A 23729-nucleotide genomic window follows, 5' to 3' on the forward strand; every position below is an offset into this window, starting at 1 on the left:
TCAGTAGGCATTAGCTTGGTAACTTCAGAATGTGACTCGGGTTCTTGTGACTCAGTTTGAACTTCTAGCAACTTGATGATTGAGGAAGACTTGGGAGTAGAAGTTTCCCGATTGATAGATGTGTTTGGAAATGTATCTAGTTCAATGTAAACAAATCTCTTGTAATCTTTTGGTTCCTTTTTTCTTTCTTCTTCAATCCTTTCTACAAACTCATCAATTCTCACATGTGCACTTTCTATGATTTTATGAGTAGACAAATTCAAACATCCACATGCCTTACTCTTGCAAGAATATCCTAAAAATATACCTTCATCACCTTTCAAATAAAATTTTCCTTTTCTAGATTCTTTCAAGATATAACATTTACTTTCAAATACTTTAAGGTAACTTACATTGGGTTTATAGCCATACCATAAATCATATGGAGTTTTATATGAGTCCTTATTCAACTATACTTGATTTAAGCTATGAACTACAGTGTTGATAGCTTCCTTATGGTATTTGATAGCAATGTTATTTTCAATCATTAGAGTCCTTTCACAATCCATGATAGATCTATTTCTCCTTTTAGCTATACCATTCTACTCAAGAGTTCCAAGGGCTGATACCTATCTTTTGATTCCTATTTCAATGCAAAGGCTATTGAATTCATTGGAGATGAATTCACCACCTCTATATGATCTTAAGCATTTCAATCTTTTCCCTATTTCCTTCTCTACTCTTGTTGAATACCATTTGAATTTCTTAAATTCTTCTAACTTCTCTCTTAAATACATAACAATCATCATTCTAGAGTAGTCATCAACAAAATGAATAATTTTTTTTCTCCACTATAGCTCTCAATTCAAATAGGTCCACACAAATCAATATGCACAATTTCCAAGATATCTTTAGATTGATAATTTTTTCTTTTAAAACTAGTCTTTCCCATTTTGCCAATCTAACAATTCTTCATAAACCAACATTAGGTTTCTTCAAACTAGGAATGCCTCTTACTTTCCTAAATTTTCTTATTGTCACCATGTTATCAAAATTTACATGACATAAACTTCTATGCCATAACCAACTTTCTTCAACTTGAGCAATAAAACACGAGCACTCACCAAGATCAACATAAAACAAGTTACCTTTTGTTTGTTTTTCTGATCCAATCAGTTTTACTTTATCATCTAGTAGTCTTGCCTCGCCATGCATGAACTCCACCTTGAATTCAATATTAATTAGTTGTTCCATACAAAATAGATTATGTTTTAGTCCTTCAACCCAATAGGCATTATCACATACAAGTTCTTTGGGTAATGAGATTCAACCTCTCCCTTTCATGCAACAAGGTTCATTGTTTCCAAACCTTACACTGCTATCATCATAGTCTTCAAAGTGTTCAAACTTTGTTTTGTCACCAATCATATGATGTGAACATCCACTGCCTATGATCCATGTATCATTTTTTCTCACATGAGAGATAAGTGCCATCTTATCTCCTTCATCATCATCAGATTTATCTTTCACAACAATGTAAACTATTTCATCTTCACTATTATCAGAATCCTTAGCCATAAAACATGTCTTCTTACCTTTATCCTGGAATGATTTGAAATCCTTCTTGCCATTGCACTTGTGACCTTTATTCTCATTCTTCTTTCTTTTTTTGGGTACCTAGCTGCAATATGACCAATTTCTTCACATGAAAAATAGATTAGGAGAACTTTACCTTTGTATTTTCCTCTACTTCTAGAATATTTCCTTGCAAGTAGAGCTTCAACAACTACAAGATCACTATCAGAACTTTCCTCTGATTCTTTTTCACTTTTTGACTGAGTGTCCTTTATTTTCTTGCCTTTTTCCTTAAGTAAAAGCTTGGCCTCAAATATAGATTCAATATTCTTGGAAGCTAGAACATAATTGTCATAGTTATCTAGCTCAAAGGCTATCAATCTTCCTACTAGGGTATCCAAAGTTATCTTATGATTTGTCTCACATCTTCTTTCTTGAATTGTAGATACACTAATTGCATAAATAGGAAGCAATGTTCTAAGAACTTTATTTACAAAAGTTTCTTCCTTGATCTCTCATCCAGAGGCTTTGATTGCACTAACATTTTCTTTGATCCTTTCAATAGATTTGGAAATGTTTTCATCCTCTCTCATTCTCTTTTGACCAAATTGTCCTCCAAGGCTTTTTGCTTTGGCTCTTCTCACATTGTCATCACCACGATAGATGTCTTTTAGCTTGTTCCACATTTCAAAGGTGGTTTTGTAGTCCTTAATATCATAAAATTTCTCATAGCTTAAAGAAAATGCAATGTCTATCATTATGGTGTTATAAGTCTTTTTCTTAGCAATGTCACCAATAGATAATGTACCAAAAGGAGTTGTGTATTCTTTATCAAGGTATTTCAATCCTTAATCACCAATGGAAGCTAGATGAAGTCTCATGAGACCCTTCCATGCTAAAAATTTATCTCTATTAAGCCTTAAAAAATTTTCTTGTAAGACATCTTGATCTTTAGGTTAGGTCCTTGAGACCTTTTCCTACAAGCACCAAAAGCTCTGATACCAATTGTTGAAAATATAGATGAGTAACTAAGAGGGGGGTGTGAATTAGTTACCACAAAAGTATTTTAGATCCTTTGGATGTTAACAATAAAATTGATTTTTTTTTGTAATTCAGTAAACACACAAAAAATGTTGTAACTTGGTAAAAGCAATGTGATCTACTTATTACTAATCTTAAACATTCATAGTGATTAAAATGAAAGCATAAAAGAAATAACATGAACAAATGAGACACTAGATTTAATGTGGAAACCCAATATGGGAAAAACTACCAAGTAACTAGCTACTAATTTTCACTCTTTTCAAGTAAGCCTTGTTAGGAGCCAACCTGATTAAAGGTTGCAAAACACACTATTAGGTGTGACCTTGTTAGATGATTTAATCACCTTTTTAGGAGTGGCCTTACAAGAGGTCTTTAGAAAAATTCAATAGAATTGTCACCTTGTTAGAGGATTTACAACTGGTTGTTAAACCAACTCTACTAATAGATTTTGGAATGACTACTACAATAGTAAGAAAGTAACAATGAAATGACTTGAATGAGATGTAACTAAATGAACTGATTATTGATCTCTATTCTTCTTCATGCTAGATCCTTCTTGATCAAATATAACTTTGCTACTCCTCAAGGATATCTGACAATCCTTCAACTTCAGTCACACTTGCCTTCTCAAACAATCAATACACTTGTATACTCACTCATACTTTAGAATCTCAACTTGACCTTAAATTTATACCATTTATATTATCAAGTTGGCTCAATTACAAATTATAGTGACCAATAATCATTACCATAGTTGGTTGGAATCAATACTTGAAATAATTAAACTTTATTTCTCAAATCAATAAAATCCTTCATTGGCTGACCCTACTTGGTAAATACTAATTCTAAAATGATTTCCTGTGTTAACCAACAGAAGCTTGGTTAACACTACAAACTTGCAAAATCCTTTGGCAACTGAGTAAACTCGATGAACACTAACTCTGACCATCTTTCCTTTGTTAACCATGAGAGCTCAGATAACACTACTTTCTACCATAATTCCCTTCGATGCCTGAGTGAGATTGGTAGACACTATCTATGTAGAGTAATCTCCAAGAATGCTTGGTAAACAAGGAAAATTGCCTTGCTAACCAAGTGAGATCGGTAAGCATGGACTAACAACTAATATGAAATTTGTGTAACATCAAAGACACCACACAATTAGTCAATGTATCCAACAAGACATGCATAGGAGCTAGTTCCAAACTACCCACTTAAAGAAGCATAAGATTTTAAAGAATTTGTTTAGCACAAATTTGAAGTGAGAGATTTTGGTTATCCCCACATTTCTCCTCATACTAAAAGGAAGAGAGGAGATTTTGGAGTTCATTGAGCACCACTTCTTCCTAGTACAAGGAATCTATGCAAAGAATATGTAGATCGACTAGGCATGAATCATCTATGACGAGCTTGCATCATGGTTGCGGTCTGCCATTGGGTTCAAGAAATTTTACACGTTCTCTTATTTAATCTATGCTTTGGCAATGCACCACTTGTGACCTAGACTTCCTAGCATCCCAAATTATGATGAGCACACCAAGGTCTATGAATTCTACCCACATCTACAATTGTAAAGGAGCTTTGAGTAATACATAGTTGTTAGTGATGATTTTATAATGAGGTTGTGTTGAGAATTGCAAGGATGCCTAGAAAGGTGGTTCTCACTAGAGGTAATTTTTTCTATAAGCTATTTTTGATGCTCATTCATCCAATTTTTGAGTTTTTCCTATTTTCAAATAGGAGCCTATGATGGATTTCCCAAGAGGTTGCCCAAATATCTAGAGGACAAGGTAGTTCTAGTTGAACCATGTCGATTGTTGGGATTCCATTCCCTATTGTGGTAGGCCCATATTCATTTGCCTCCATATTAGATGCTTAAAATTTGGTAAAGAGTTTTGATACTAAGATTAATTTGTTAGATTATGAGGTGCTCAAACCTCAATATGATCCAATGAATTTTTCTAGGGATCATTTGAAGTTTGGGTATTCCTACAGTCATGTCCTAGATATTGAATATTTCTTGTCTAGGTGTCTCAATGAGTACCAAACTTAGGAGAGATTTTGGTTAAGGCTTACCATTGATGAAATAAAATTGTATAATGATTATGTTGATTTCTTTGATCTTGTAGATGATGGAGTCAACATGCACCCCACATCTTGTGAGAAGATCAAGGGAACACCAATTCTATCTACTCTAGCTAAGCTGTAGATCTAGTTATTGACATCATGGAGGTTCTCATGTAGGGTAGAATCAAAAGAACTAAAAAATGGGTAGAGTGGACCCAAGTATGGAAGAAAAGTATTGGGAGCACTAGTTCTATGGGTGGACTATCTGCTAGAGCTATCTAGCTAGCCACAACAACAAACACAACAACCACTACAACAACATCTCTAGGGCCATCAAAACCCATTTCCCAATGTGGATACTAGGCTCTAGAAAAGAAAGTGCTACTCACCCCTACCTAAAGAGCTGGCCCTCTTCCAAATATTAGGAAGACTATAGAGAAGGAAGATGACAAGGATAAGGGGAAGGAACGAGAAAAATAAGTGGCTAAGCCATTTTCCCCTATTCAATTCATCAATTTGGATGGTGATACTAACCCCATGTATGGCTTAGTATAGGAAAAATCTTAGCAAGGAGATATATTAGCCCTTATAGTAACCAAGGTAGTTTCCTTCCCTATTGCTTCCCAAAGCAGGCCAACTCCATTGATTCCAATGAAGTGATTTGACCCATCTACATTACACTCTATTATTAATGTACTCTCTATAGAGTCTTGGCTTGAAGTGACCATTGAATTGAAGAAGAGGAGATATGAGGATGTGGCCCCATCAAAGGACTTGATCACACAAGTCGCCCCCTCTCAGCCATCAACGAAAACAAAGAGGTAGAAGACCATTGAGACACCCACTATAGATTCAATGACTGGCCACATGCTAGTTGAGATTGTTGAGCCTTGGAAAGGAGGAAGATATCACAAGCTCTTAAAGGATGACTTCCAATTTGGATCTTGGCATTCTAGTTCATGACTACATGGTGAACACGTGCAAGTCAACTAATGAGAAAATTGAGGACAAGCTAGAAGAGTTTAGAGTAGACAAGGAGATATTGAAGGCCTCAAATAGAGAGCTAGTGGAATTCATAAAGTCTGCACTTTGGAGTACTTCTTGTAGTTAACTCAACCCAAATACAAAGGAGAACAAGAACTTGCTACTCAAGCTATAGCAAGAGAGACAATTTAGGCAAGTAGGCCAAGCATGGGTAGATTAGATAAAGGCTCAAGGTCCCCAACTGGCTGAGAATCTGGGAAGCCTAGTATTGGATGCTCACAAGCTCAATGAGGTAGCTTTAGATCATCAAAAAACTGTATAGAAGGCAACAAATAAGATTATAGAGAAATTGGCCCTTCTATAGGAAGTGATAGACATGAAGACTAATGTAGCCATTGCTCATAGAATTCTAGAGACTAGAAATGAATCACTATTCCACTAGAAGCCATCCTTGTAGTTTTTCATAGAAAGATCTATGAGATCTACAAATAAACTCAAGGATGTGCATGATTTGGTGTAAAAGGTCATTGAAAAGTTGTTCTAGTATTTGAAGATCTTGCACACAGAGTCCTTTGTCTCAATAAATGGCAAGCTCATGGATATCAAGAGAATGAACTCCAAGTTCCTAGCTTTTTTCAACTAAATCATTGACTCTATCAACTTCCAAGTGTCCAAGATCTAGGAACTCTTAGCAGTGAATGTAGTCATAAGTAGAGAAATGGAAAAGTTCTAATCAAGAGTAGCTAGAATTGATGAACTAATGGAAATGCATGACTACTGGATCATCCGAGTTGACAATGTCCTCATTCCTAGCATTAAAGAGTTGGATAAAGTAACTAAAGCCATAAAAGCTTATAGAGATAAGTTAGTTACTTGTGAGAAGACATGATGTTCTAATGTTTTTCAGAAAATATTTCATTCTTCTTCTTCTCTTATCCAATTTTATCCATTCTTGGCATTTTGTTGATCTCTATTATGTACAATGGTTCAAGCTTGTCCTATTTTTAGTCTTTCTTTTTAGAGATGCTCTACAAAGGTAATCATCCAATATAACTAGCCATTTTGAAATAGCCTATAAATGTAATCTTTGATGAAGTTAATAAGAGATAAAAATTTACTTTGGGAAAACCCCTGTAGCTGGGACTACTGTGTGTGACTTTGAATTTATTTTAAGTTTTTTTGTTCATTTAGTTTAGAGTGGGGTATATAGAATGAATGTGTTAATGTTGAAATTTGAATGAAAGTGAATGAACTTGGATCTATTTCCTTCATTCAATAGATTGTATGTCCTACTCTATTCACCATAAGCATGTCTTCTATTCTCTCTACTCCTCCTTATGGTCTGTGTGTCTTGTTTAGTTCATTGGATAAGGAAGCCTAAAATTGATGTATGTAGTAGCTGACAAATAGACAATCTAGGTATTGTCAAAACATTAGCTAACTGCATAATCCAATAATTACTTGTATCATCATCTCTTCCTCTCTTCCTACTATTGTATTTAGTTTTTCATGTTTCCATTTCTCTACATTCTTAGTCTGAGTAGATTTCATTTTATAAGTTAAACCCCCTTCTTTGCCTAGGTTGTTCAAAGTATTGAACAACTTGGGATCTACCTCTTGTTCTCTTTAGTTAAGAGCATACCCCCCAAACCTAAAAGATAAATTCATTGCATATCTTGCACTCATAAGGGAGTTGTACCTTTCAATTCAGGGGTGTTTGATAGATTACTACACTAGCCAATTTTGTTGTTAACTTCTTCTTTTTCCATAACCCATTGGGCAATTCAAGAGTCAAGGTATAAACCAAAATATTAAGGAAGACAAATTGTTAACCAACACAATGTCACCTAAGAGTGCTATCAACCATTAGATAGATTTCATCCCTAGAGAATCTTTTCCTAATAAGGCAACATATAAGATGAAACCTAGTCAACATAAGGAGATAACCAAGCAAGTGCAAGAATTGCTAGATTATGGATTGATAAGGAAGAGTGTGAGCCCATGTGTAGTGCGAACTATCCTAGTGCCAAAAAAGGGATGTAATTGGAGGATGTATACAGATTCAAGGGCAATCAATAAGATAAAAATTAGATATAGATTCCCAATCCCAAGAATTGAAGATTTACTTGATTGCTTGGGAAATGCTAAGTACTTCACCAAAATTGACTTAAAGACTGGATACCATCAGATAAGGATGAAGGAGGGAGATGAGTGGAATACATCTTTTAAGACTATTGAAGGGTTCTATTAGTGGCTAGTGATGCCTTTTGATTTGCAAAATTCCCCCTCTACAATAATGAGGTTCATGAACGAAGTTCTTTTTGATTATTTCAGTAAGTTTTTTGTCATTTATCTTGGTGATATCTTGATTTTTAGTAGCACAAAAGAAGAACACTTAAGAAATTTAAGTCTTGTTTTACAAAGGTTGTCTAATGCAAATGTATCCATAAATCATGAGAAGTGTGACTTTATGAAGGAAGATTTGGTCTACCTAGGTTTTTTTAATCTTATAGGGATAAATCAAGATGGATCATAGCAAGGTGGAGGCCATACTTAGTTGGCCAATACCCAAGACTACCTCACAGGTAATGAGCTTCCATGGCTTAGAACAATTTTAAAGAAATTTCATTTAGAAATTTAGTCATATATGTGCACTCTTCTTGGAGACCATTAAAGGTGGGATTAGAGCCAAGTTCAAGTGGACTAAACAGGCCACTAGGAACTTTGAACTATTGAAACAATAGATTGTCACTCAAGCAATCCTAGTCTTACCTAGCTTTGAAAAGTCATTTACTAGTTGAATGTGATGCAAGTAACCTTGCCATTAGTGTTAGATTGTGGTGACTGATCAAGAAAGTACTGTACATACTTCATAAATAGTGGGGTTCGGGGCATCGCCCCCAAAAATTTTTTTTTTGGGAAGTAGCCGACATATTATGGCTGACATATGGCTGACATGTTATAACCCTAAAGCAATTTAATAATTGTATAAAAGGGGCTTAGGGTTGGGTATTTTTCATATGTGGTGATACGAAATTGGTTCTTGCGGCGGTATTGAGCTGTAAGGGATTACGGATTGTAACCATGTTGTAATCACTAGATTGTAATAAGATCGAACTTGCTGTTTGGTGGACGTAGCCCAGGGATTGGGTGAACAACGTTAAATCTTGGTGCCTTGTGTTCATTCCTGTGCATTCTATTATTTTCTATTATTGGTTATATTTGCATGTAGTTTTTATTTCTGTCCGTGGTTTATCCTAACAAGTGGTATCAGAGAAAGGTTGTCTTTCAGTTATCGTCTGCAGGAAAGTCTCACGGTTAAGTGGGAGTCTCACAGTTGAGTGGGAGCAATGGCAGATGAGGGTAAGTTGAGGGTTGACAGGTTTAATGGGCAGAACTTCTAGTTATGGAAGATGCAAATGGAAGACTATTTATATCAGAAGGATTTATGGAAGCCGTTGGAAGGAAAAGCCAAGAATCAGGGAACTATGTCAGAGGCTGAATGGGATCTTTTGGATAGAAAGGCACTCAAAAGCATTCGGTTATGCTTGGCACCATCGGTGGCATTTAATATTACAAAAGCAAAGACGACAGAAGATTTGATGAAAACCCTAGTGACACTGTATGAAAAGCCCTCCACTTCAAATAAGGTATTTCTCATGAAGCGTTTATTTAATATGAAAATGGCAGAAGGTAGATCTGTTGCAGATCATTTAAATGAGTTTAATACTATTACTAGTCAATTATCTTCTATGGGTATCAATTTTGATGAAGAAATTAGGGATCTCTTGATTTTGTGTTCTTTGCCTGAAAGTTGGAATGGCTTGGTAATGGCGGTGAGTAATTATGTTCCTGGATCTAGTACCCTAAAATATGATGATGTGATCGGTGTTATTTTAAGTGAGGAAACTCGTAGAAAATCCTCAGGTGGATCTACATCAGGAAGTGCTTTAAATGCACAAAGCAGGGGCAGAACGACTGAAAGAGGAAGTAACTCTGGAAATCGTGGGAAATCAAGAGGAAAGTCAAAGGGGAGGAGGTCTCAATCGAGAGGACCAAATGATTGCTGGTACTGTGGGAAACCAGGGCACAAAAAGAAAGATTGCTGGACTCGAAAGAAAAATGAAGGAGATAAATCAGATGGAGACAAAGAGGCAAATGTGGTAAGTAAAAAATCCAAAGAGGATGCTTTTCTTCTGTCTTTAGAGAGTGTTGATGATTCATGGGTTTTAGATTCTGGTGTTTCTTTTCATGCTACACCTCATAGAGGTTATTTCATTGATTATGTCCAAGGGGATTTTGGGCTTGTTTATTTGGGGGATAATGAACCCTGTCAGATTGTTGGAAAGGGAAAAATTAAGATTAAGTTGTAGAATGGGAATCATTGGCTACTACATGAGGTAAGACATGTTCCAAAAATAAGTAGAAATTTAATTTCAGCAGGGCAACTCGGTGATGAGGGTTGTGTAGTTACTTTTAATGATAAAAATTGGAAGGTTTCAAAAGGTTCCCTTGTAGTAGCAAAAGGTGTGAAAGTAGGCACCTTATATCTTTGTACAGGTCATATTGTTCCTTCTACTTTGATTGTTTCAGAGAAAAATGAATATTCAGGAACAATTACTGCAGTTGAGCAGGGAGAACAAATAGCTGTTGTAGATTCTGATACAGCGCTGTGGCACAATAGACTTGGGCACATGAGTGAGAAAGGTATGAAAGTACTTCATTCAAGGAAAGTTTTACCAGGTCTAAAATGTGTGAATATGGATTTTTGTGAAAGTTGTGTGTATGGAAAACAAAAGAGAGTGAGTTTTGTAAAGACAAGGAAGGAAAACAAAAAGGAGAAATTAGAGCTTGTGCATACAGATGTATGGGGACTGGCTCAGGTATCTTCCCTTGGTGGCTCTCATTATTATGCTACATTTATTGATGATGCAACTAGAAAAGTATGGGTTTATTTCCTTAGACAGGAATCTGATGTATTTCAAACTTTTAAGAAATGGAAATGCTTGGTTGAAAATGAGACTGGTAAGAAATTAAAATGTCTCAGATCTGATAATGGTGGTGAGTATTGCAGTCATGAATTTGAAGATTATTGCTCCACTAATGGTATTCATAGACAAAAAACTATTCCAAGGACTCCACAGGAAAATGGAGTGGCTAAACACATGAACAGGACTATAATGGAGCGCGCAAGGAGCATGAGGTTGCATGTTGGGTTGCCCTTACACATGTGGGTGGAGGCTGTTAATACTATAGTATATTTGATTAATTGAGGTCCCTCTACTCCTTTGGGCTGTGGTATTCCAGAGGAAGCATGGACTGGTAAGAAGGTGAGTTATTCTTTTCTCAAGACCTTCGGTTGTGAAGCTTTTGCTCATATAGACTCTGAAAATAGAACCAAGCTAGAAGCTAAATCAAAGAAATGTGTCTTTGTTGGATATGGCATTAATGAATTTGGCTATAGGCTTTGGGATTTTGAAAATCATAAAATTATAAGAAGCTGGGATGTCATATTCAATGAAAAAGTGTTGTATAAAGATCTGTTGCAGCAACATGAGAAGAAAGAAGATGATTATGTAGTGCTGGATGATACTCCAAAAGCTGATGTTCCAGCCATTCCTCATGATGTGCAACAACTGCAACAACAAATACCACACACACCAGTGAATGTTAGACGGTCAACAAGGCCAATTAGACCTCCACAAATGTTTTCTCCCTCTTTGTATTCTATTTTACTTACTGATGATGGTGAACCTGAAAGTTATGATGAAGCTGTGCAGGTGGATACTAAAATTTAGTGGGAGTCTGCAATGAAAGATGAAATGGACTCTTTGCTGAAAAATAAGACATGGGATTTGTGCAAGTTGCCTGCAGGTAAAAAGGCTTTACAGAATAAATGGGTTTATAGGTTGAAAGAAGAGGAAGGAGGTAAGAAAAGATTTAAGGCCAGGTTAGTTGTAAAAGGATTTGCACAGAAAAAGGGAATTGATTTTGATGAGATATTTTCTCCTGTTGTTAAAATGACTTCTATTCGTACTGTTTTAAGTCTTGTGGCTATTGAAGATTTGCATTTAGAGTAGATGGATGTTAAAATAGCCTTTCTTCATGGTGATTTGGATGAAGAAATATATATGGCTCAGCCATAGGGTTTTGAGGTCAAAGGTAAGGAGAACTTAGTGTGCAAATTGAAGAAAAGTTTATATGGCTTGAAGCAAGCACCTCGGCAATGGTATCTAAAATTTGATAGTTTTATGCATGAGCATGGATATAATAGGTGTCATTCAGATTACTGTGTTTATTTTAAGAGGTTGGATCATGATAGCTACATTATTTTATGTTTATATGTTGATGATATGCTTATAGCTGGGTCTAACATGGATCATATTAAGGGGCTAAAATGCCAATTAGCACATGCATTTGCTATGAAGGATTTGGGGGCAGAAAAAAAAATCCTTGGTATGAAGATTTGCAGAGATAGGAAGAACAGAACATTGACGCTATCTCAAGCTGATTATGTTGAGAAGGTGTTGCAATGTTTCTCTATGGAGAATGCTAAAGCTGTCAGCACACCTTTACCTGGTCATTTGAAATTGACTAAGGAGATGTGTCCCAAGACACAGGAAGAGGAGGATAAGATGTCCAAGGTACCCTATGCTTCAGCTATAGGAAGTTTGATGTATGCTATGGTATGCACTAGGCCAGATATTGCACATGCAGTGGGAGTCGTTAGTAGGTATATGAGTCATCCAGGATTTGAGCATTGGAATGCTGTCAAGTGGATTCTCAGATATTTGAGAGGAACATCCAATAAGTGTTTACACCTTGGGGGCTCTACTACTGATTTACAGGGCTATGTTGACTCAGATTTGGCTAGGGATATTGATACCAGGCGGAGTACTACAGGTTATGTCTTTACTGTTGGTGGGGCAGCCGTGAGCTGGGTTTCTAGGCTACAAAAGATTAATGCTCTCTCCACTACAGAGGTAGAGTATGTTGCTGCTACAGAGGCAGCCAAAGAGATGATATGGCTTCAGTCCTTCTTGGAAGAATTGGGACATCCTCAGAAGGATAATTATTTGTTCACAGATAGTCAGAGTGCCATTCATCTTGCTAAGAATTCAGCTCTGCATTCTAAGAGCAAACACATACAGTTGCGGTACCATTTCATTCGGTCAGTTTTGGAGGATGGAGAGTTAAAGTTGGAGAAGATACATACCAATGAAAATCCAGTAGATATGTTGATAAAGGTTGTAACAAGGGAGAAGCCGAACTCCTCTTCAGCTTCAGTTGGTCTTTTAGACTAAATGTGAATAAAAGAGCAGCAGAGTCCAGGGTGGTTTGATCAGGTGGGAGCCCCATGCGGTAGTTGTATTGCTACAGGATCAATCTCCAAGTGGAAGATTGTTGTTTAGTGTGGAGCCTGATCAGTCCCCAAGTGGGAGATTGTTAGATTGTGGTGACTGATCAGGAAAGTAGCCGACATATTATGGCCGACATATGGCCGACATGTTATAACCCTAAAGCAGTTTAATACTTGTATAAAAGGGGCTTAGGGTTGGGTATTTTTCATATGTGGTGATACGAAATTGGTTCTTGCGACAGTATTGAGCTGTAAGGGATTACAGATTGTAACCATGTTGTAATCACTGGATTGTAATAAGATCGGACTTGCTGTTTGGTGGACGTAGCCCAGGGATTGGGTGAACCACGTTAAATCTTGGTGCCTTGTGTTCATTCCTATGCGTTCTATTATTTTCTATTATTGGTTATATTTGCATTTAGTTTTTATTTCTGTCCATGGTTTATCCTAACAATTAGATCAGTCCTTAACCAAGAATGTAAACCAGTTGCTTCCACAGTGAAATTTTAAATGAAGCAAAGAGAAAGTATTATTACTATGAACTTAAGATGTATGCCTTGGACCAAGCCTTGAGAAAATTGAGGTACTACCTATTACCTAAATAATTTGTTGTCTATTTAGACAATTAGGCTTTAACCTTTCTCAATTCCCAAGATAAAATAAGTTACAAACATATGAAGTGGGTGGTGTATATTTAGGCCTCTACATTAACCATAAAGCATAAGAAAGGCATTGCTAATAAAGTTACAAATGCACTTAGCCATAGGTTGTTGACTATTCAAGAAGTACAGATTAGGAGTATGGGGATTGAGAACATTAAGGAGCTATACCTCAATGATCTAGAACTTGAAAAGCCCTATCAAGTTTGTACTAGTTATACTAGCCATTTTCACCATAATTTTTCTCATTTTACCTTGTAGGAAGGCATCTTGTTCAAAGGCAATTAGCTATGTGTCCTATTGAATTGTCATTTTGCACGATGCTTAACAACATGAATCCTTTCAAAATCCCCTCATGAAAAGCTAATCTAGTATCAACTCCATGGTTTTGAGTGATCTTGCAACCTCTTGGAACTAGCTCAATTGAAGATAAATGTGTATGCTCATGAGGGGGCCTTTGTTGTTTTGACCAATTTTGGATGAGATGTTTGGTTTGCTATTTTGAAAAAGTAACCACAAAAGAGATGTATTTTTGATATTTTATGTTTTATAATGAATGTAATTTATTGATGCAACTATATGAATTCATATTTCAACCAAGTGTTATCCATTCCTCTTTCCATAGTTTTCCCTCCTCAAAAACATGAGAAGGAGAAGATAGAGGATGAGAGTGGAGAGGTGTTATAAAGGATAGGTGCATTTCCTAGAAAAATTTTAATGTTAGAACATAAAAAATGGGAATAGTGAGAGAAACCATGAACCTTCAAATCCTCAAAGCTAAAGAGGGAAAGCTCCACATGGAGGAACTCATTGATCTAACCCTGGTGGTTATTATTGATAATGCAAGGGAAATTGGAATGAATTTGATAAATAATGCTAGAAATAGTATGATAGACAATTTCAAGTCAATTAAATGGCTCTACCATGAATTGGAGGAGGTCAAAGAAGAGTGGGTAAGTTGGAAAACCAAGGGAAGAAATTAGAACATGGAAATTTGATAGATAAGGGGGATGGCCTCAGATTGGTGGAAAAAATAATTTAGAATCTAGAAAATTATAATCATAATTTGGTAAACCAGATGATTTCTATACTGACTTCTCTTAATGAAAATATCTCTTACTCTTGTCAAAAAGCTGAAAGTAAGAAGCTTCTTGGAGGATAATGAGGAAAAGGATAGAGCTGGGGATAGGATGGATGTGGACAAGACTATGGACATTCCCATTAGCAACTTGGATCAGACGAGTTAGAAGTAGGAGCATATGGCTGAGGAGATCCAAAAGGCCTATGAAGTGATAGAAATGACGCACGAGTTGGAAAGAAAGATGGAGGAGTAATAAAGGTTTTTTAATTTCTTCTCTTTTGGTTTGTCAAGTTTCTATAGTTTTTGATTTTTGGCTTTTTTCTTGTTCGTTGTTCTAGCCTTTTGGTTGGCTATAATATTGTCGCTAGGCTTTTGTGCTTATTATCAGCCTTTTGATATGTATGGATTATGGCTAGGCTTTTATTGCTTATTATTTTCCTTTTGATAGGTTTTAACTTCTACATTTTAGGATCCCTATAAAACCTTTTTTTCTAATAAAAAAAAATATATTAAAGAAAATATCTTGAAAGGGAAATTCCTAATAGACATAAAACATGATAACAACATGTATGTGAGTTGAATTATCAAAAACATTAGGTAGGAGACCAATAAAAATAGGAGCAACACTTCCTCAATTCCATTAATGAAATCATCAACGGGAACTCAATAATAACTGAAAGATGTTTCACTTCTAATCAAATCACAAGGCCACAAAAAGTATGCCCATGCAAGATAGTAAGCTATGCAGGAACACTAGGTGATCATTTCTCCAACTTGGTATGTTAGTAGAATTCATTAACATTAGGTAAACAATAGAACTAAAAAGGTCACACAATCATAAAAACACAATAAAACCGTTTGCTCCAATATCATCATGAACATGCATTCAAAAATATAACATACTTCGAGAAGAATAACTACACTTAGAATGAGAGAACCAATAGCATATATTATTGCATCATAATAATGGCCTAGATTACATATTACATCCATGTATTCATAAGAAATCATCTCCTCCATTTTTTCTAGGAGAGAGAGTTCTTAAAATACAATTCATGCTAAACACTAATAAAACAAATCTAATTATATACAAACTAAATCTCTAAATGGTGCTAAGTAGGTCTCACCCTTGTTTATATCAATTAATGGGTGCATGAGCCTTTACATGACTTAAAAAATGAAACAAAAAGTAGATAAGAAGAAGGAAGCTGCAAGAGGATCTGAGAGTCATTGGAACCTTTGAAAATGGAAGCTTTACCTTCTTTGAATGTTTCTAAGATTTGAAATGTCGTCAAAATGTATTTTCAGTGCATGCAATTCTCTTAAAATAACAACTAGTAGTTAACTTCTAGCACACTATTACTTCTTCAAAATTATTGGTTCACCTCTAAAAATAGCACACCTGTGAACCTTAATGATGGTTCAAAAAATGCAAAATTTTCCCAAGTTTCAAAATGGAATTTCTAGTATCTGGGTTTTCTTCCCTTTTACACTAAAATGATGTTTGAATGTTACCCCTTGAATTTATCAATTATCCCCATGTCTTGGGTAGCTTCTGGTAAATTTTAAGCTCCATACTTATCCTTTACTAATTTTTTATAATTGCTAACCTCTATCTGGGTTGCAACAAAATTCTCAAGTTTGTTGTCCATCTCGAGCAATACCCCCTCAATCTTGAATGCTTGCCTAATATATTTAATTGACAAAGCATCTTTGAAGGTTTCTCAAAAATTTTGGACCACTAATTACACTAAGTTGAGCTTGATTTTTTATTCATCTTCAAAAATCTCAAGGCAAGCAACATTGTAGTACCTTTCTACTTTTAAAATGTGCTCTTGAGTTTGGTCCCTTAATCTTTGAATATTTTCATGTAGTCATTGCATGACTTTATTACTGATGGATATCTTCTTGATCCAATCATCAAGATTATCAATCTCCTTAGTAGTATATACTTCCATCAACATATGATACCTTTGACCTTATATTGATGTCAAATCCTATAGGTCTTTTGCCTAGGTATGTACCTCATCCATCAACCTAAATTATTGGTTTAGTATGGACACCAAGTTATCTGCAGTCAACTGAATATGGCATAATAGGATCAAGTTCCCATGCCTTGGTTGACACACATCCAAAAATTGGTCTAACTATATAGTTCCCTTTGTTTTCCTCTCTAGTGTCACATCAAGAGTGATCTTTGGATGATACAAGTCTATTATCCCCACAACTCTATGAAAATAGCCTCTTAGAAGCTCATTATGTTTCCTCAACATAATCAAATTGGACTCATCTTAGTTCATGTGCCTAAAAACCTCCTACAAGCCAATAGTGATCATTAATTTTGTGGTATCAACCATTAGCCTTCCTAACTTGACCTCCTTGATCTTGTAGTCCTTAGGAGTTAGTTCCTTGGTGTAAGGATGTGGAGGAGGAATAGCTATATGCATAAAAATGTCCTAATCTTGGTTCTTCATAATAAAGGCTAGTTCTTGTGCATCACCCATAGGTGGATTAGGCTTCTTGATTATTTTAATTGCCTCCCTCATTCACTCATCATTAGTTAGATCCATGTATTTCTTTTGCTAAAATATAACCTCCCTCTTTAGCCATGCTAGTGTGGTACCCATTAGAGACCTTTATTTGATTAAAGAGGTGGTTTTTATTGCATGTCCCTTTTCCTTATAAGTCCTCTCTAGATTATTTTCCCTTTGAGAAATATTAATAGTTTAAGTCTCTATCTTTTTCTTGGGCTAAGGTCCTAGCCTCTATATCATGAGGATTTTGTTGAGGCTCTTTAGGTATTTCCCCCTCCTCTAATACTTCATCGACATGTAGTTGTTGGGGCTCTACTTCATCCACTACTTGTTCTTTTATTTCTATAGTAAGAGGAAGTGGTGTTGTTGAGCCCTTGTCTAAGAATGAAAAATCTTGAGATGGTGGTGGTGGTATACCAAAAGGTCCTTGAGGTAGACATGATAATTGATTTAAGTCCTCTACTGGGGATTCACTCATGGGAGTGTCTCTTATTTTTTCACTCACCATCTTAGTGCCTACTAGCATCTTGTTAAACTCAAAGAGGTCAAAGATATATGTTTATTTCCCCTCCATATCAACTATCCACTATTGTTGATCATCCTCTAAAGTAGAACATGAATAGGCTCTTTTAGAATAGGAGGCATGGTGGTTGAGCTTCTTCTACTCTCTTCTTCTAGAGCCCAAGAAGTATGAGTCCTTTGACTCAAGGGGACATGTTCAATCTCATCCCCTTCTTCTATGTTAGTTTTAGGGATTGTCTTAGAAACTTGTAGGGGTGGAGTGTTCCTTTTCTTCAAACTTCTCCTTTTTGTCCCTGTCATGGTGGGCTCAATCCTAGCCTTTTCAAGAATTGAGGGGGAGGCTTCTTCCTCTATATCTGTTGGTGGAACCCCTTGTTCTTCTTTTTCTTATGGAGGTACTTTCTTAGTTTCTTGGACTAGAGTGGCTAGGTCAGCTTGGGCCTATGTTGGTTCAAGATTTTCTTGTTCTAGTTGAGGGTCTTAAGCCTGAATTTTTTTCTTCTTACCCTTTTCCCCTCTCTTCCTTTTGACTCCCCTATCAGATTCAAAGTACTCAACCTCCTGCTCGTGTTGATGCACCATTTTTGGCCTCACTGGGAATTGAGTCAAGAAGGTTGGTACCATTACTTTTGCACATTTACCCTTCATAGGGAGTGTTATGGCTTGAAGAGGAATAGCCTAAGGAATCAGATCAATATTAAAAGGTTTCTTGATCCATACCTTTGTCAATTGGACTATATGGTGAGCTCTATGATTAATATTTGAGTTCTCATCCCTTCCAATCTCTACATTCATTATAGGTCTATCAAATATTTTAACCATGTTATACAATTGGTCCAATACATCCTTAGTATCCTTTTCAATAGTCATTAATGAGATCTTTATCTTTATCACTTTCTATACCAAATATAGAGATCCTACAATAATCCCTAATTTGGATATCATAGTCATTGATCACATTCATCTAGTGATCCTCCAATGCATCTTCATACACAAATTGCTTCCCTGCCAAGTGATGCACCATCCCAATATTGTCAAAGTATGGGATAGGAGAATTGTACTCTTTGAGTGAATATTGATCCCATTCTAAATCAAAAGTAGAAATATCCTACTTTTGCAAAACTTCAAAGGGATTTATTGTCATGGGCCATGCCCAGGTCTTCTTATGTTTTTTTCTCACTCAGTCATATGTAGATGTGAGTTTCCTAGAAATCTCCAACAAAATGAGCCTATTTGATGGCTATATTGATAGTTTCTTTGGATTCTTCAATGTACCAGTGACCTTATGTAAGTGAATCTTTTGAACTAGATGTATTATGCACCAGCCTTTGTAATCCTAGTCACTACTTCCATTGACATCCTCTTGGTATAATCACCCTCTATGAATCAGATGCTTGCAAATATGAAATTGTCATTCACCGCCTTATACTCTATGCTCTGATATAAGAACTTTTTCTTAAGCAACTAAGGGTATACCACATAAGGCTAGGCATTAGCATCTTGAATCATTCCCTTATTATAAAGCCCCAAGTAGTCTATCATTCTAGCTACTAATAGGTACACCAAATATGATGTCATGTAGAATTTGGGATCAGTTATAACAACTACTAATTTTTCATTAAGGTTATTGCTTAAAGTGGTGGTCCAATCAATTAGCATTCTTACCCTTCTGATTGTCTTGATGAAGTGGACCATCAAAGTTTAAAGATGTCTAACTGATAAAAGAGTCCCATTTCTCTACTCAAAAGCACAATAGCATAGCCAATATCATAAAAAACTAGCAAAAAACCCTCCAAAATAGTCAAAAACTAGCTTATTCCCCCAAAAAACCTTATAATGCAAATTAATGCACCTAGGAAACTCTTACAAGAATGCTTGGTGAACTAAATGGTCCCTAAATGACCATTTAAGTGTAGTTGTGGACCTGCGTACCTATGTGCCTTAGTGAGGTGTGCACATGTACAACTATGCAATTGCACACATGCATAGTGGAAAATGCTCTTGATGTGGGATTTACATAGTTTTATGAATGTTTTGTACACAAAGGGTGTGCACATGTGTACCTTAATGGGGTGTGCATGTGCACACCATAATATTTCTTTGTGCATTGGAAAACAAGAAAAAGGTGCATATGTACACACCTTGAGGAGTTACGCACATGTGAACCTTTTTCTTTAGGTTTCTTGGTTAGTTTGAGATAAAAAGATGCACATTTGTGCACATTTTAAGACTTAGGTGTTTTTTAGTTAGATTTATTAGGTTTTTAAAGGAAAGAGAAGGTGTACACATGAGAATCTTGAGGAGGTGTGCATGTATGCACCTTCTAGTGTCTAACCTTTTATTGGTGTTATGCAAGAGGTTAATAGGAGGGAGTGCATATGATGGGGTGTGGAGGTATGAAGAAGACATGAACACAAAATACATTGGGGAGAAGAGGGGGAGGTTTATATAGACCTTTTGCCCTAGTGCACACCTCTATAGGTGCACTCCCTCACAAGTGTGCATCCTCTAGAGGTGCACCTGTACACCTTGATAAGGTGCACTAGTGTGCACTTTTGCACTAAAAAACACAAGTGTTTCACTTTCTCTCTAGTTTTGACACCCTAGACTTTCCTAGTTAGAGAATGAGGCTTGACCCATATTGTTGTGGGAGTCCAAAAATGACCCAAACCCTGTACTAGGGGTTTAGGAGAAATTTTTTCTAGGGGGTTCCCATTTCTAGGGGAAATGGGGCATGCATTCAACAAATAGCCCCAAGAAAAGTGAATTACAAAGGTATTTTTTCATCATCAAGATTTCTTTTAACATGTATCCAATGACAATTGAATCATGAATGCTTCAAATAGATTTCAAGTTTCTTTGATAGTGAAAACTTCAAAATCTTGAATCTTCAAGCTCAATGTGTGCATAGTGTATTCATTTCCTATGATGTTTCAAAGTGTAGTCTACCATAAGATTCTAGCAACTTGGAGACAATCTTTCCCTCTACTACTCCATTCATTGGGAATCCTTGTAAAGGTTGTGTATCAATCACCATTTGACTAGATGAGAGAATCTATTCTAAGGGCTCTTTATGGGTTATCAATTTTGTGTTTTAGGTTCTTAGTAATCTTGTTTTTCTCCTTCACAAAGCTTGCACATTTCCATTTTATTCTTCCATGAAGAAATTTGTATAGATAGTGGATAGCCATTTTGGGGTTTATATCCCTATTGTTTGATTAGCCTTTTAGATCCTTTGAAATATTTATTTTAACACCATGTTTTCTTTTTCTTTTGTACCTTGACCATGCTTAGATGATGTGGCCAAGGCATTGGTGTCATTTCTTAGATTATTTTCTTTAATTTGATAACCTATATGTTCCTCTTTTATGAATGCTTGGAAACTCTCATGTCAAATAGTGACCTTAGTAGTTTTATGAAAAGACCTTTTGTTTGAATTAGTAAGTTTGAACTATTCCTTTGTTACTATCAACCTTGATTTGAAAACACTAGGATAGTCAATTTTTAAAATTTGTAAAGTGTTGAGAACTATTGATCTACAATTTTGATTTTAGGATTGAAAGTCCCTTACACCTATAAATAACATCCATTCTCAGTTGGGACAAGAAACAAAATCATCTAATTGCTTTGACAAAGAAATACCTCTTCCTAAAAGTTGAAACCATAAGAATTGATCTATGAAATATGTCAAGAAAGAATCTTGATTGCACCTAACTCCAACATTGATGGGAAAAGACATACATGATTTTGAAAGAAAGCACACAACTAAAAGTAAACACACAAATAAAAGCAAATACACTTGTAGAAAATAAACACACTTGCATAAAGGATTTTTTTTTTAAATTTTTTTTTTTTTTTTTTGTTTTTCCACTTTTAGGCCTCAAAGTAATGTTTCAAGAAATGGCCATTGACTGGCAATGAGACCAATTCCCCTTGTAAGGAAATTATTTTAAAGTATTTTCTACCAAAATCTCTACAATTTGAGAAGGGCCAAACCACAAGAGTTGAAACTTAGTGTGACTGCTCGACTTTTTTTTTTGTCTTGTCCCATAGGAGAACAAGGTCAAATATTCAAAACAATTTGATTATGGTATGATTTTTGAACCACCATTTGATGACACCTTGATGTTTTTCCATATGCTCCAATTTTTTTTTCTCTTTTCTCATCCAATTCCAAGAGATTCATCAATCTAATTTGAACTCTATTAGTGTCCTCAATGTATCTCTTCATAAATTCAATATTGGAATCCTAAGGTCAAGTGGGAATATTGGTTCTTGTCCATAAATGAGGAAATAGGGAGATGTCCCCAAAGCATTTGTTAGCTTGGCTCTGTCTATCCATAATCCATACTTTGGTTAACTGTGCCAATCTTTTGGATTTTCTTGTAGCAATTTATTTATCATTGTAACCAAGTTCGTATTGGTGGAGTCATTCACACCATTCCCTTGAGGATAGTAATTTGAGGACAATTTGATTATGACTTGATTATCAAATTCACATTGAAAAAGGAAGATTGACAAAAAAATGACCCATTATCACATGCAAGGAAGAACAACATAGAAAACCTTGTGACAATGTGATCTTCCAAGAAATCTGTAACCACTTTTCTTGTGAAAGTTTGAAAAGTTTCAGCTTTTATCTAGTGCATGCAATAGTTTGTGTAGACACCTAAAAACCTTTAGAAAATAAAGTATTTTTATTTTCTGAAAAATTCTTGATGACATCATCATTTGTCAATTTATTTATTTATTTTTATGCCAAAAATCCCTTTATCTTAATTAAAAATATTTAATTAAGGAATCCCTCCCAAAAATGTTTAAATCTTATTTAAACATTATTTCCTTATTTATTAATTATTTAATTAATAAATTGACCAAAAAACCCAAAATAAATAAAAAATTTATTTTTTGTCCAAAACTTGGCCAATTTCCTTAAGACCACTAACCTCTTCAAAAATCTTCTAATCCTTCTTTAATTTTGATTAAAGGCTAATCCCATCATTTCCTACCCCTAATCCCAACTCAAAATATTTAATTAAGATTAAATATTAATCCTCATGTTTATTAAAAAAGTTTTAACAAATATCTCCTCCTTCACCCACCCTCATTAAATGTCATCCACTTGCCTATCCCTAAGCTAATCCTAAACCATCCTAATCCATCCTCTAATCATTTGCACAATCCTAAGCAAGCTTAAAACCCTCCTAATTAAGCCCAAGTCGAAATTGCTCTCATCTCCCTCAAAATATCTCAACCATAAAACTTTATGAAGCCCACTAGGCCATAAATGACTCTTCCAAGCCCTTTTATTGCTCTTACAAGACATTATGAGGGTCTTTATGAAGTTTTTATCCCTTGAGCCTCCTTTGTTGACTCATCCTTCCCCTTTCCTCCATCCTCTCACCATGTGACATGTGTCACTCCTTGATTGGCCGTAAGGAAACACAATCCATGTGCTCTCTTCTCATGCAATCTGAGCCCTCCATGAGCTTTTTCCCATCCTTGTTGTAGACACCAAAATTTGATTACACTGCTTTGGTAATCTAATTTAGCCATCTCTAAAGGCATCATTAATTAAATTCTTATTTAATTAATCCTTTGCCATCTCTAGTTGATTAATTTAATTAATCATCTATAGTCCTAATTGATAAATCAAATAATCTATTATTTATCAATTAAATCCTATTCTTCTATCTAATTCCAAAAATCCCCATTTATTAAATAAATCTATTTGATAAATGAAATCCTCAAATTCAAAAACCCCTAACCTATCTCTAATCTTCCATTTAGCCTAATCCACCCCATCCACCCATACTAACCAAGCTTAGCCACTAACTCACCCACCCTCATTAATGCCATCCACTTGCACATCTCTAACATCCCTAATCTAATCCTAAACCCAAGCCTAATCCACCCCCTAATGT

The sequence above is a fragment of the Cupressus sempervirens genome, chromosome 7 (genome assembly GCF_028749045.1).
Source record: "Cupressus sempervirens isolate cs-2001-9-10 chromosome 7, ASM2874904v1, whole genome shotgun sequence".
Lineage (NCBI taxonomy): Eukaryota > Viridiplantae > Streptophyta > Pinopsida > Cupressales > Cupressaceae > Cupressus > Cupressus sempervirens.